At 40.6% G+C, this 15,321-nt stretch overlaps 1 pseudogene across 1 annotated transcript in view; it reads left to right on the top strand.

Annotated features, from left to right (window-relative positions):
• The window catches only part of LOC311149118 (spermatogenesis-associated protein 6-like), a 29,101-nt pseudogene extending 14,785 nt beyond the window's left edge, over positions 1-14,316 (top strand). The window contains exons 8-11 of the transcript in view: positions 9,765-9,939; positions 12,013-12,106; positions 13,366-13,434; positions 14,141-14,316. The product of the transcript in view is annotated as a spermatogenesis-associated protein 6-like (transcript). The remainder of the gene's footprint in view (positions 1-9,764; positions 9,940-12,012; positions 12,107-13,365; positions 13,435-14,140) is intronic.
• Positions 14,317-15,321: the final 1,005 nt, after the last annotated feature.

Here is a 15,321-nt window from a genome sequence, read left to right as displayed (position 1 = left end):
TGACCATCGGGTTCTTGTTCACCTCTCTGACCAAGGCCCTTCTCCCCCAATTGCTCAGTTTGGCCGGGCGGCCAGCTCTAGGAAGAGTCTTGGTGGTTCCAAACTTCTTCCATTTAAGAATGATTGAGGCCACTGTGTTCTTGGGGACCTTCAATGCTGCAGAAATATTTCAGTATCCTTCCCCAGATCGGAGCTCTACGGACAATTCCTTCGACCTCATGGCTTCGTTTTTGCACTGACATGCACTGTCAACTGTGGGACCTTATTTAGACAGGTGTGTGCCTTCCCAAATCATGCAATCAAATGAATTTACCACAGGTTGACTCCAATCAAGGATGATCAATGGAAACAGGATGCACCTGAGCTCAATTCAGAGTCTCATAGCAAAGGGTCTGAATACTTATGTAAATAAGGTATTTCCGTTTTTTATTTTTAATACATTTGCAAAAATATCTAAAAATCGGTTTTCGCTTTGTCATTATGGGGTATTGTGTGTAGATTGCTGAGGATTTGTATTTATTTAATCCATTTTAGAATAACGCTGTAACGTAACAAAGTGGAAAAAGTCAAGGGGTCTGAATACATTCTGAAGGCACTGTATGTATGTTAAGCTTTTTGCAGTTTATTCCACCAGCACTTCTTTCACTCTCTTTCTTTAAGCCTCTCTATATGTATTGTCAGTATAATAGTTTGCATTTTTTACTACAAACATTGTAAATGTATCACGATTGAAGGATTTGCATATCTTATATAGGGTATTGCTATGATCAAGCTCAATAAATCCAAAGCCCCTGGGAATGGATTGAGAACAACTGGAAATCCTTTCACTGGCTCCTCATGTTTCTGTTTGATTGTTAATTTAAAGAACATCCAGTCCTGAGGTGTAAGTCAAAGCTGTCATGTCATAAACATCCACGGGATCGGTGTCCCGTATAAGGGACGGTTGAGCTAACGTGCACTAATGTGATTAGCATGAATGTTGTAAGTAACAGCAAACTTTCCAGGACATAGACATATCTTATATGGACAGAAAGCTTACATTCTTGTAAATCTAACTGCACTGTCCAATTTACAGTAGCTATTACAGTGAAAACATACCATGCTATTGTTTGAGGCAAGAGTACAACAACAAAAAACTTATCACTGCAACTGGTTTGATACATTCACCTCTGAAGGTAAATAATGTACTTACATTCAGTAATCTTGCTCTGATTTGTCATCCTAAGGGTCACAGAGATAAAATGTAGCATAGTTTTGTTTGATAAAATCCATTTTTTATATTCAAATGTAGGAACTGGGTTCTACAGTTTGAACCCTTGCTGTCTCTGGCTCCACACCCACCCCGCCCGGCCATCTAGATGTGTGAAAGTTAGTGTATAAGCTAATGATCCATCATGTATGACATTCCTGGGAGTGTGTAAACTTACATTTTGTATTAACATATCATTTTTGTATGTTCTCTATAGTTATGTACTTGAAAATGTATCAATTGACCAATTCGGCACATTTGGGCAGACTTGATACAAAATAGTCCAGTATTGCAATGCTTCACTGGAACAATCTGAAACTTTAAACACACACCGCTGCCATCTACTGGACAACATCTAAATTGTGCCTAAACTGCAATATTATATTGTGGCCTTTCTCTTGCATTTCAAAGATCATGGAACAAAAATAAAAGTAGAAAACACATGTTTTTTTGTTTGTATTATCTTTTACCAGAGCTAATGTATCATATTCTCCTACATTATTTTCACATTTCCACAAACTTCAAAGTGTTTCCTTTCAAATGGTATCAAGAATATGCATATCCTTGCTTCAGGTCCTGAGCTACAGGCAGTTAGATTTGGGTATGTCATTTTAGGCGAAAATTGAAAAAAAGGGTCCGATCCTTAAGAGGTTGAAGTAAAGATTGGAATTAAACCTTAATATCAGTGGACATCCTGGGGCTACAATTAACCAAGGTAATTAAGAGTCAAACCATGATTAACAAATAGTTACCTATTGAAGTAGCTGCATTATCAATTTGTGTTTAAAGCACTTGTTTATGTGGAAGCAAATGGCTAATTTCTTCAGTGAGGGTGACAATATTCATGTTTAATTGATGTACCAGTGGTTTAATTGAAGAGTGTGGTTTAACCTTTTTTTCTCTTTGGTTTAACCTTTTTATAGTCTTTATATGGAGTGATAAACTCTTGAATGAAAAATATAGCAGAAGAAATGAAGCCCCTGTGTGTCGTTACATGCTGCCTAGCACCTCTACTACTCTGATAATGACTGACGTTAGCTGATTGTTTTATATTTTATCTGCTACAGGTCTCCAGTACTCTGAGTGCCTTCATGATTGAGACTCCTTCTTCTCATCTCCCCACAGCAGGTCCACCAGCTTTGCTGCAGACGGGAGGTGAGATTATGTGTAGCAATATCACATTTTATTTGTCACATGCACCGAATACAATTTACATTTACATTTATAAGTGTAGACCTTACTGTGAAATGCTTACTTACAAGCCCTTAACCAACAATGCAGTTCAACAAATATAGTTAAGAAAATATTAAAGTAAAATTAACTAAAGTTAAAAAAAATCAAATCAAATAAAAAAGTAACACAAGAAAATTACATAACAATAATGAGGCTATATACAGGTGGTACCGGTACCGAGTCAATGTGCGGGGGTACAGGTTAGTCGAGGTAATTTCTAAAGTGACTATGCATAGATAATAAACAGCGAGTAGCAGCAGTGTAAAAACAAAGGGAGGGGGGAGGGGTGTCAATGTAAATATGTGGGGGGGGTTCAATGTAAATAGTCTGGGTGGCCATTTGATTAATTGTTCAGCAGTCTTATGGCTTGGGGGTAGAAGCTGTTAAGGAGCCTTTTGGTCCTAGACTTGGCGCTCCGGTACCGCTTGCCGTGCGGTAGCAGAGAGAACAGTCTATGACTTGGGTGACTGGAGTCTTTGACAATTTTTTGGGCCTTCCTCTGACACCGCCTAGTACAGTGGGGAAAAAAAGTATTTAGTCAGCCACCAATTGTGCAAGTTCTCCCACTTAAAAAGATGAGAGAGGCCTATAATTTTCATCATAGGTACACGTCAACTATGACAGACAAATTGAGAAAAAAAAATCCCGAAAATCACATTGTAGGATTTTTAATGAATTTATTTGCTAATTATGGTGGAAAATAAGTATTTGGTCACCTACAAACAAGCAAGATTTCTGGCTTTCACAGACCTGTAACTTCTTCTTTAAGAGGCTCCTCTGTCCTCCACTCGTTACCCGTATTAATGGCACCTGTTTGAACTTGTTATCAGTATAAAAGACACCTGTCCACAACCTCAAACAGTCACACTCCAAACTCCACTATGGCCAAGACCAAAGAGCTGTCAAAGGACACCAGAAACAAAATTGTAGACCTGCACCAGGCTGGGAAGACTGAATCTGCAATAGGTAAGCAGCTTGGTTTGAAGAAATCAACTGTGGGAGCAATTATTAGGAAATGGAAGACATACAAGACCACTGATAATCTCCCTCGATCTGGGGCTCCACGCAAGATCTCACCCCGTGGGGTCAAAATGATCACAAGAACGGTGAGCAAAAATCCCAGAACCACACACATTCACCTAGTGAATGACCTGCAGAGAGCTGGGACCAAAGTAACAAAGCCTACCATCAGTAACACACTACGCCGCCAGGGACTCAAATCCTGCAGTGCAAGACGTGTCCCCCTGCTTAAGCCAGTACATGTCCAGGCCCGTCTGAAGTTTGCTAAAGTGCATTTGGATGATCCAGAAGAGGATTGGGAGAATGTCATATGGTCAGATGAAACCAAAATAGAACTTTTTGGTAAAAACTCAACTCGTCGTGTTTGGAGGACAAAGAATGCTGCGTTGCATCCAAAGAACACCATAGCTACTGTGAAGCATGGGGGTGGAAACCTCATACTTTGGGGCTGTTTTTCTGCAAAGGGACCAGGACGACTGATCCGTGTAAAGGAAAGAATGAATGGGGCCATGTATCGTGAGATTTTGAGTGAAAACTTCCTTCCATCAGCAAGGGCATTGAAGATGAAACGTGGCTGGGTCTTTCAGCATGACAATGATCCCAAACACACCGCCCGGGCAACAAAGTAGTGGCTTCGTAAGAAGCATTTCAAGGTCCTGGAGTGGCCTAGACAGTCTCCAGATCTCAACCCCATAGAAAATATTTGGAGGGAGTTGAAAGTCCGTGTTGCCCAGCGACAGCCCCAAAACATCACTGCTCTAGAGGAGATCTGCATGGAGGAATGGGCCAAAATACCAGCAACAGTGTGTGAAAACCTTGTGAAGACTTACAGAAAACGTTTGACCTGTGTCATTGCCAACAAAGGGTATATAACAAAGTATTGAGAAACTTTTGTTATTGACCAAATACTTATTTTCCACCATAATTTGCAAATAAATTAATGAAAAATCCTACAATGTGATTTTCTGGAATTTTTTTTCTCATTTTGTCTGTCATAGTTGACGTGTACCTATGATGAAAATTACAGGCCTCTCATCTTTTTAAGTGGGAGAACTTGCACAATTGGTGGCTGACTAAATACTTTTTTTCCCCACTGTATATAGGTCCTGGATGTCAGGAAGCTTGGCCCCAGTGATGTACTGGGCCGTACGCACTACCCTCTGTAGCGCCTTATGGTCAGATGCAGAGCAGTTGCCATACCAGGCGGTGATGCAACCGGTCAGGATGCTCTCGATGGTGCAGCTGTATAACTTGTTGAGGATCTGGGTACCCATGCAAAATCTTTTCAGTCTCCTGAGAGGGAACAGGTGTTGTCGTGCCCTCTTCACAACTGTCTTGGTGTGTTTGGACGATGATATTTGGTTGGTGATATGGACATCAAGGAACCTGAAACTCTCGACCCGCTCCACTTCAGCCCCGTCAATGTTAATGGGGGCTTGTTCGGCCCTCCTTTTCCTATAGACCACGATCAGCTCCTTTGTCTTGCTCACATTGAGGGAGAGGTTGTTGTCCTGGTACCACACTGCCAGGTCTCTGACGTCCTCCCTATAGGCTGTCTCATCATGTCGGTGATCAGGCCTACCACTGTTGTGTCGTCAGCAAACATAATGAGGGTGTTGGAGTCGTGCTTGGCCACGCAGTCGTGGGTGAACACGGATTTCATTAAAGGGGACTAAGCACGCACCCCTGAGGGGCCCCAGTGTTGAGGATCAGCGTGGCAGATGTGTTGTTGCCTACCCTTACCACCTGGGGGCGGCCCATCAGGAAGACCAGGATCCAGTTGCAGAGGGAGATGTTTAGTCCCTGGGTCCTTAGCTTAGTGATGAGCTTTGAGGGAACTATGGTGTTGAACGCTGAGCTGTAGGCAATGAACAGCATTCTCACATAGGTGTTCCTTTTATCCAGGTGGGAAAGAGCGATTGAGATTGCATCATCTGTGGATCTGTTGTGGTGGTGTGCAACACAATATCTTTGTTGGTGGATATAAACACATTCTATTTGTTGAAATACTTGACTAACTTACAGGTTACTACTTTTGCACTTATGGTACAGTACAGTTATTCTTATTTTTCTCTCCATAGATTCCTCCCTCCATGTCATCATGAATTTTGAACATGGATCATTACTGTCATTCAATCAATTACAAGTAAGATTTGGATTATCCATGGCCAATTTCTTAAGTTCTTACAGCTCAGAAATATTCATATAAATATTCAATCGCTTCAACAGAATCTGGATGAACCTAAGGCATTTAGCATAGACAAAATACTGACAGAAGCTGATATGCCAAATAAGTTTATTGCCAAGTTATATCAAGGGTTGATTGAAACTCTACCTGATGGTTCAGAACCTATAAGGAAAAAATGGGAAACAGATCTGAAGGAAGAAATTGAGGAGAATCATTGGTCACAGATACAGTTGAAGTCAGGGTACAGGGTCAACTGTAGCTCAGTTGGTAGAGCATGGCGCTTGCAACACCAGGGTTGTGGGTTCGTTTCCCACGGGGGGCCAGTATGAAAATGTATGCACTCACTAACTGTAAGTCGCTCTGGATAAGAGCGTCTGCTAAATGACAAATGTAAGTCGGAGGTTTACATACACTTAGGTTGGAGTCATTAAAACTCATTTTTCAACCACTGCACAAATTTCTTGTTAACAAACTATAGTTTTGGCAAGTCGGTTAGGACATCTACTTTGTGCATGACACAAGTACAATTTGAGGTGTACCTGTGGATGTATTTCAAGGCCTACCTTCAAACTCAGTGCCTCTTTGCTTGACATCATGGGAAAATCAAAAGAAATCAGCCAAGACCTCAGAAAAAGAATTGTAGACCTCCACAAGTCTGGTTCATCCTTGGGAGCAATTTCCAAACACCTGAAGGTACCACGTTCATCTGTACAAACAATAGTACGCAAGTATAAACACCATGGGACCACGCAGCCGTCATACCGCTCAGGAAGGAGACGCATTCTGTCTCCAAGAGATGAACGTACTTTGGTGTGAAAAATACAAATAAATCCCAGAACAACAGCAAAGGACCTTGTGAAGATACTGGAGGAAACAGGTACAAAAGTATCTTTATCCACAGTAAAACAAGTCCTATATCGACATAACCTGAAAGGCTGCTGAGCAAGGAAGAAGCCACTGCTCCAAGACCACCATAAAAAAGCCAGACTACGGTTTGCAACTGCACATGCACATGGGGACAAAGATCGTACTTTTTATAGAAATGTCCTCTGGTCTGATGAAACAAAACTGTTTGGCCATAATTACCATCGTTATGTTTGGAGGAATAAGGGGGGGCGGCTTGCAAGCCGAAGAACACCATCCCAACCGTGAAGCACGGGGGTGGCAGCATCATGCTGTGGGGGTGCTTTGCTGCAGGAGGGACTGGTGCACTTCACAAAATAGATGGAATCACGAGGAAGGAAAATTATGTGGATATATTGAAGCAGCATCTCAAGACAAGTCAGGAAGTTAAAGCTTGGTCGCAAATGGGTCTTCCAAATGGACAATGACCCCAAGCATACTTCCAAAGTTGTGGCAAAATGGTTTAAGGACAACAAAGTCAAGGTATTGGAGTGGCCATCTCAAAGCCCTGACCTCAATCCTATAGAACATTTGTGGGCAGAACTGAAAAAGCAAGGAGGCCTACAAACCTGACTCAGTTACACCAGCTATGTCAGCAGGAATGGGCCAAAATTCACCCAACTTATTGTGGGAAGCTTGTGGAAGGCTACCCGAAACATTTGACCCAAGTTAAACAATTTAAAGGCAACGCTACCAAATACTAATTGAGTGTATGTAAACTTCTGAACCACTGGGAATGTGATGAAAGAAATAAAAGCTGAACTAAATCATTCTACTATTATTCTGACATTTCACATTCTTAAAATAAAGTGGTGATCCTAACTGACAGGGAATTTTTACTAGGATTAAATGTCAGGAATTGTGAAAAACTGAGTTTAAATGTATTTGGCTAAGGTGTATGTAAACTTCCGACTTCAACTGTATGTGAAAATGTTCATACCTGATCCTACAACTAAGACATAAACTACTGCAATTTAAGATAATTCATAGGACTTACTACACTCCTGCCAGAATGCATATAATTCACAATTTTGGGATAATGTATGTGCTATCATTTCATTGTGTCTAGGAATTTATATCCATCCATCTCCACGATTATGTCTGTTGGGAAATGTAAATATTGGTGATCAATATCAGAGAAAGTTTTGTTATCTAGGTCTAATTGCTGCAAAAACATTTATAGCCGTTAATTGGATAGCCTCATATTCACCCTCAATAACAAACTGGAGGATTGAACTATCTAGCTACATACCGATTTTGTATATTATAAAATGAAACAAAAACCAGAAGTGGAAACCATGATCACCGGAAGTGGAAGCCATGATCACCTTGGGGAATGTGTTGTCTAGTGGATATTTTGTTTTTGTGTTGTTTGTGTGGTGTTGCGAAAAACTGTCAAAAAATAAAGATTCCTGCCTCCTTGGCAGCGGCTACAGACCAAAGCCTGTTAAAGTAGGTCAATATATTGAATATACACTACCGGTCAAAAGTTTTAGAACACCTACTTATTCAAGGGGTTTTCTTTATTTTTACTATTTTCTGCATTGTAGAATAATAGTGAAGACATCAAAATTATGAAATAACACATATGGAATCATGTAGTAACCAAAAAAGTGTTAAACAAATCTAAATATATGTTATATTTGAGATTCTTCAAATAGCCACCCTTTGACTTGATGACAGCTTTGCACATTCTTGGCATTCTCTCAACCAGCTTCACCTGGAATGCTTTTCCAACAGTCTTGAAGGAGTTCCCACATATGCTGAGCACTTGTTGGCTGCTTTTCCTTCACTCTGCGGTCCGACTCATCCCAAACCATCTCAATTTGGTTGAGGTCGGGGGATTGTGGAGGCCAGGTCATCTGATGCAGCACTCCATCACTCTCCTTCTTGGTAAAATAGCCCTTACACAGCCTGGAGGTGTGTTGGGTCATTGTCCTGTTGAAAAACAAATGATAGTCCCACTAAGCCCAAACCAGATGGGATGGCATATCGCTGCAGAATGCTGTGGTAGCCATGCTGGTTAAGTGTGCCTTGAATTCTAAATAAATCACAGACAGTGTCACCAGCAAAGCACCATAACACCTCCTCCTCCATGCTTTACGGTGGGAAATACACATGCAGCGTCTCACAAAGACATGGCGGTTGGAACCAAAAATCTCAAACTTGGACTCCATACCAAAGGACACATTTCCACTTGTCTAATGTCCATTACTCGTGTTTCTTGGCCCAAGCAAGTCTTTTCTTCTTATTGGTGTCCTTTAATAGTGGTTTATTTGCAGAAATTTGATCATGAAGGCCTGATTCACACAGTCTCCTCTGACCAATTGAGGTTGAGATGTGTCTGTTACTTGAACTCTGTGAAGCATTAATTTGGGCTGCAATTTCTGAGGCTGGTAACTCTAATGAACTTATCCTCTGCAGCAGAGGTAACTCTGAGTCTTCCATTCCTGTGGCGGTCCTCATGAGAGCCAGTTTCATCATAGCACTTGATAGTTTTTGCGACTGCACTTGAAGAAACGTTCAAAGTTCTTGAAATGTTGCGTATTGACTGACCTTCATGTCTTAAAGTAATGATGGACTGTCGTTTCTCTTTGCTTATTTGAGCTGTTCTTGCCATAATATGGACTTGGTCTTTTACCAAATAGGGCTATCTTCTGTATGCCCCCACTACCTTGTCACAACACAACTGATTGGCTCAAACGCATTAAGAATGAAAGAAATTCCACAAATTAACTTTTAAGAAGGCACACCTGTTAATTGAAATGCATTCCAGGTGACTACCTCATGAAGCTGGTTGAGAGAATGCCAAGAGTGTGCAAAGCTGTCGTCAAGGCAAAGGGTGGCTATTTGAAGAATCTCAAATATAAAATATATTTTGATTTGTTTAACACTTTTTTGGTCACTACATGATTCCATATGTGTTATTTCGTTGTTTTGATGTCTTCGCTATTATTCTACAATGTAAAAAATAGTAAAAATAAAGAACAACCCTTGAATGAATAGGTGTTCTAAAACTTTTGACCGGTAGTGTATGTAACACATGAAAAACAGCACATTAATTATCTGTTGCTTGTAAAGAATGGAAATACTGCATTTAATCATGTGATATAAATAACTAATGCAGTGCATTCAATAGTGCTGACCATAGGGCTTCTGGTCTCTCTCAAGGTAGGCACTGGCTGTCTGAAGACTCAGAAATACCTAGGGAAGTTTTCTAGACAGGACTGTTCCAGAACCCTAGTCAGGGTGGCTCGGTCAGACCTGGCTGCCCAGTCCTCCACCTGTGTCTGGCCCGAGGAGTCCCCTGCTCAGTCCCCTGCTCAGTTGCTCCTCCCTCAGAAAGGTAACAACACACACACCCGCTACTGGAACACAGTTCAACATTCATGGATTTTTCTGTCCTGGCCTCCTGTGGGTTTTATGCTATGTTAGTTTCCCACACAGCCGTCCTCCTGAGATAAAGTCTGATAATAAGGAGCATAATTAAAGTCCCTGCTAATGACTTGGTGTTTTGGCCCTGAGCAGTTTGTGCAGATGTTCACCAATGACAAGATCTGAAGCTGTGTGTCATTAGGTATCTTCTCTAGCTTGAAATCAGTTTTTCTTCCAGTTGAGTAAAAAGGGGAAGAAAAAAAGTTTGGGGCAGAATTTGCCTAGACTTCGTCATGCTCCGAGCTAAACTGTTTGTGTTTGCTCAAAAGCTGTTGAAAAGATTGCGGGTAAACCACTTCTCCCATATGAATTTCCAATTATGTGGAATTGACAAAATGTGTACCTCATGAGAGCCTGGCCAGATACAAAAGGCTGTGTACGTCTAAGCTTTTTTTTGATCACACTCGACAGCCAAGATGAATATCCCCCTCTCTCAAATTACGGGATCTGATGTCTTGTCATGTTTGTTCATTACTTAAAAGAAAAAAAGGATCCCTGAGAAAATGGTATTGAGTGTGGTTCAGCGAGACCGAATGCATTTGACCTGACACACACTTTAATACATTCTGAGAGACCCTGTCATTGATCTGAACAGGTGCGAACTAAACCAACAAATGTTTGTTTGTTTGTTCCCCCACCTCCCTGTTTCAGTTCTTAAGTAAACATTAAAATCAATATACAATTTTAAACTGGAGAGTAAATTGTAGGAAATGAATGATACTTCTCTCAATTGAAAACGCGACCGAAGTCACAGAGCTGGAGATTAAGCTGGGCTTTGTAGATTCCAACAACGGGAGAAGGAGCACGTCTTCTGGAAGTCTTTCATGGAAAAGCCTATGATAGATGCTCACATCAACTCTGCCCTCCACCCTCAGTCTATTCATGTTCTAATGATTTATCCTTTATGACTATCTATCTGAAGCAGTGACTACATTTAGCAGCACCAAACGGCAAGACAGCACGACTCCCTTACCAATCAGATGTGGATAGGAAGTAATCCAGGAATTAGAAGTATTTACTTTGTATGTCTTTGTAAGCTTCCTTTTATTTTATATGGCCATTCTGCCCATTAATGGACAGCAATACTTTTATGTTGTACTGAAAAATAAGTCTGTGTCCCTAAACTAATAAAGTATTTTCTGTTGAAATTACACTGCTCAGGATCAGAACGGAGATTCAAATCACACTTTTAGAAGAGTTGAAACATTCAAAGCCTCAATAATATAAAGTAGTTACCTACATGCTACAGTGGGTACATTTATATATTTTGTCGACATGTTTAATGCCTGTGTTATATCCACTGATATTTGTATCCCATGTCTTTCCTTGGGATACAGCACAGTATAGTGGAGAAAAGGAGTAATGTCAGAATACAAAATTATTGGCACCCTTGATAAAGATGAGCAAAGAATACTGTGTAAAATCAAAATTTCACATCTCAGTCTCCGGACTTGAACCAAATGGAAAACCTGTAGTTTGAATTGAAGAGGGCAGTCTATAAGTGCAGACAAAGGATATCAAGGACCTGGAAAGCTTATGTATGGAGGAATGGTCTAAGATCCCTCCCAATGTGTTCTCCAATCTCATAAAACATTTCAGAAAAATACTCTGTGCCATTATCCTCGCAAGGTGAGGTATTGAAAACAGGGATGCCAATAATTTCGACCCCTATCTTTTTTTGCATTACTTGTTAAACAAGATATATTTCTCTGAGCAATTGTATTAGTCTAAAATAATATAATTATCACAAAAAAATGCATACAATATAGCTCTGTTTTTGTATTCTTTATTTTATACTGTCTTTTTTGCTAATCTTTATCAAGGGTGCCAATAATTTTGGACCTGACTGTACATAAAATACTTTCTTTTTTGAGGTGAAGGGGACAATATTGCAGATTTTCATTGTGTCTCCAGCTTACCATAATGTTACATACTTTGTTGTATGAAGCTAATGTGATGTGACTCACTGATGTCATTATTCTAGGTTCCATAGTAGCGTGTCCAGTCCGTCTGTGGAGATCCACAGTCGAGTCCAGAAGATTCTCCACACCCATGCTACTGACAGGAAACTACACTTTGTGAGTAACCTATGACCTTTTAGGATAGACAAAGCATAGGCCCCCACTGATATTGACTGATACTGATCAATGTCTAAGACGCATTTATAATATGGAGCTTGGCACTCGTTGGCTATGAAGCTTAATATGCATGTTCTGGGACATTAGTTCTGCACTACATCTTTTTCTAGTCACACTTTGATTTGACTTATTTAGTGAGCTGAACTTCCTCTCACCTCTGTGTTCATATTTGTTCCACATATCATTTTAATTTTAATTTAAAGCCCTGAAATACCTGTTAGGATCGGTTTGCCTCAAATGGAAAAAGCTGGCAAGCTGGCAGGTGTTGTGTTAAAAAAGTTTCACCTCCCACCCTTTGCTGTTTGAAATGTCTTGATGGCAAAATCAAAGTGAAATCTGTTTAATTACTCTAAAGCTAGCTGAAATCCGCTCTGAAATAAAAGGGAGACGGGGTTTTGTGTGTGTGTGGGGGGGGGGGATCTTCAGGCAGTAAGCTGCTGTTAAGGGCTCAACTTCCCCAGCATAAAAAGAGAGAAGGTACCAAGGAGCCTCAGCATGGTGCCAACAGCTACATGGCTGAAGCAGAGCTTCAAGACGAATAATTGCCTAATCCACACATAATTAAAAGGAAAGACTAAGGGGGATTTGATTAATGATAATTAAATCAAACAACTGAAAGAGCTTGACTTAAAAGCTGGAATCCTTAATGGTGAAACAGCCTCGTCCGTTTGCGATATTAAAACAACAAAAGAAGTTTCTGCAAAAAAACAACTAACACTGTTTTTTTCCCCTCTGACATCATTGCACGCGTGATAGAACCACGATGTGCGACGCTCCCCAGCTCTACTTAGTAAACAAAACAATAGCTGTGGGGCGGACAATGGTGCATTTTCCCCTACTGCGGATTCCATCTTTAAATATGATATTTTGAATTATACTAAACAACTAGTGCAGTCTTAAAACATTTGTTTTGATATTAATTGATTCGCTAATGTCACATATTTATTTCACACACTTGCTCTATTCAATCCGTATCGCGGAAATTCAGCGTTACAGCGTGATTGAAATTTAAAGGCAATGTTCCCGCGTTAGCAGAGACCGAATTCACTGTAAACACTGCAGATTTCGTTTCAATAGGAAATTACCTTAACATTTCTAGCTTCAGTGATACAGATTGAATAGAGCCTTTGGTGTGTGTAATCTGTTAATCTTTTCAGTGACGCTCAATAATATTTTTTTTTTTTGTGGTATATTTTCAGGACGAGGATGGGTGTTCGGCAGCTCTCCTGTGAAAACTCTTTATATGACAGCCAGGACTTTCAGGACAGGTACACACTCTTTAGCCTGTCATAATACATTTAAACACTTTGTCACTGACATCTTAATTTTATAACAACCAGAAAGACAATGGGCTCTATTCAATCAGATCCACTTCAGCCGAAATCTAAGCAGTTGTTTTGGCGGTGTCAGAGGTGGAACTGTATTAGAGTTGTCAAAACCACAAGCAGCTCCTGGAATTATGCCTAAAGCGGACATTGCCGTTGGCTGCATGGAGCCGCATTAACAGAAATCACATGCAGGCTTGTATACATGTTTGAACACTGGAATGTGAGATGCAATCTACACCTCAATTAAGATGCTAGAAATCCTAATTATTTCATTTTTCAATTTGAGCATAATTATTTATAAAAAGCCCTTTCTCGTTCTGAACTTCTAAAACAAGTGTGGCGGGTGTGGCTTCCTCACAATGATCGCAAAAGCAGCTGCTCACCTCTGACACTGCCAAAACATCCGCTATGTGGGTGTCTGCTATCGCCAGTTAATGCTTGATCTGATTGAATTTAGGCCAATATCTATTATTCCACAGACTGGATACCATCTATCCACTGTTTTGACAATAGCTTTTTGTGTGGCAATTAATCCTGTCTTTTTTTAAACGTTAGTTATCTTTGAACAATAATTAGAACAATGTGCATTAAATGACCCATACTGTGGCATTCTTCTCAACCTGAGGCCTTGTCTGATGTCATCCAGCTGTAGGGACACTCTTGGAGAGACATCTGTCCACCTAGACGGTGGGACGTTCTGGAGCAGCCAGGCTTCTCCCTACACAGGGAAATCCCAAAGGGCTGTGTTTGAGGAGTCTGGAACGCATCTATAAGAACATGTACAGGAGGGCCTCCAGCACCACCTTAGATCTACATACATAATTGCTACAGACACCTGTCTGGGCTCCAATTATGACAGAGGTGGTACATGAGATGGCTAAGATGAAGGAACACTGAAGAAATACTGACACTGTGCTAACAAGACCGGATTACTGAATGGGCATGCAGTTGGGGGCCCCCCGAGATACAGTAGCATATGAACACGTCATAAGCAATGGTAAAATGTGTAGAATTGCAGGAAATTAGCTTTAAAACTGCAACATTTTCTCTCGGCCTCATGAAAGAATGTGTAGAATAGCATAAAACTGCACATTTTTCTCTGCCCCATGGCAAAATGTGTTGAAATGCAGGGAGTTAGCTGTTTTCATATACTATATATATATATATATATATACACACATATATACACACATACAGTTGGGAAAAGAGGCCTGTAATTTTCATCATAGGTACACGTCAACTATGACAGACAAATTGAGAGAAAAAAAATCCAGAAAATCACATTGTAGGATTTTTAATGAATTTATTTGCAAATTATGGTGGAAAATAAGTATTTGGTCACCTACAAACATGCAAGATTTCTGTCTCTCACAGACCTGTAACTTCTTCTTTAAGAGGCTCCTCTGTCCTCCACTCGTTACCTGTATTAATGGCACCTGTTTGAACTTGTTATCAGTATAAAAGACACCTGTCCACAACCTCAAACAGTCACACTCCAAACTCCACTATGGCCAAGACCAAAGAGCTGTCAAAGGACACCAGAAACAAAATTGTAGACCTGCACCAGGCTGGGAAGACTGAATCTGCAATAGGTAAGCAGCTTGGTTTGAAGAAATCAACTGTGGGAGCAATTATTAGGAAATGGAAGACATACAAGACCACTGATAATCTCCCTCGATCTGGGGCTCCACGCAAGATCTCACCCCGTGGGGTCAAAATGATCACAAGAACGGTGAGCAAAAATCCCAGAACCACACGGGGGGACCTAGTGAATGACCTGCAGAGAGCTGGGACCAAAGTAACAAAGCCTACCATCAGTAACACACT

Source organism: Coregonus lavaretus, assembly GCF_964263955.1.
Source record: "Coregonus lavaretus genome assembly, chromosome: 21".
Classification (NCBI taxonomy): domain Eukaryota; kingdom Metazoa; phylum Chordata; class Actinopteri; order Salmoniformes; family Salmonidae; genus Coregonus; species Coregonus lavaretus.
This window is presented reverse-complemented; position numbering and strand designations above follow the sequence as displayed.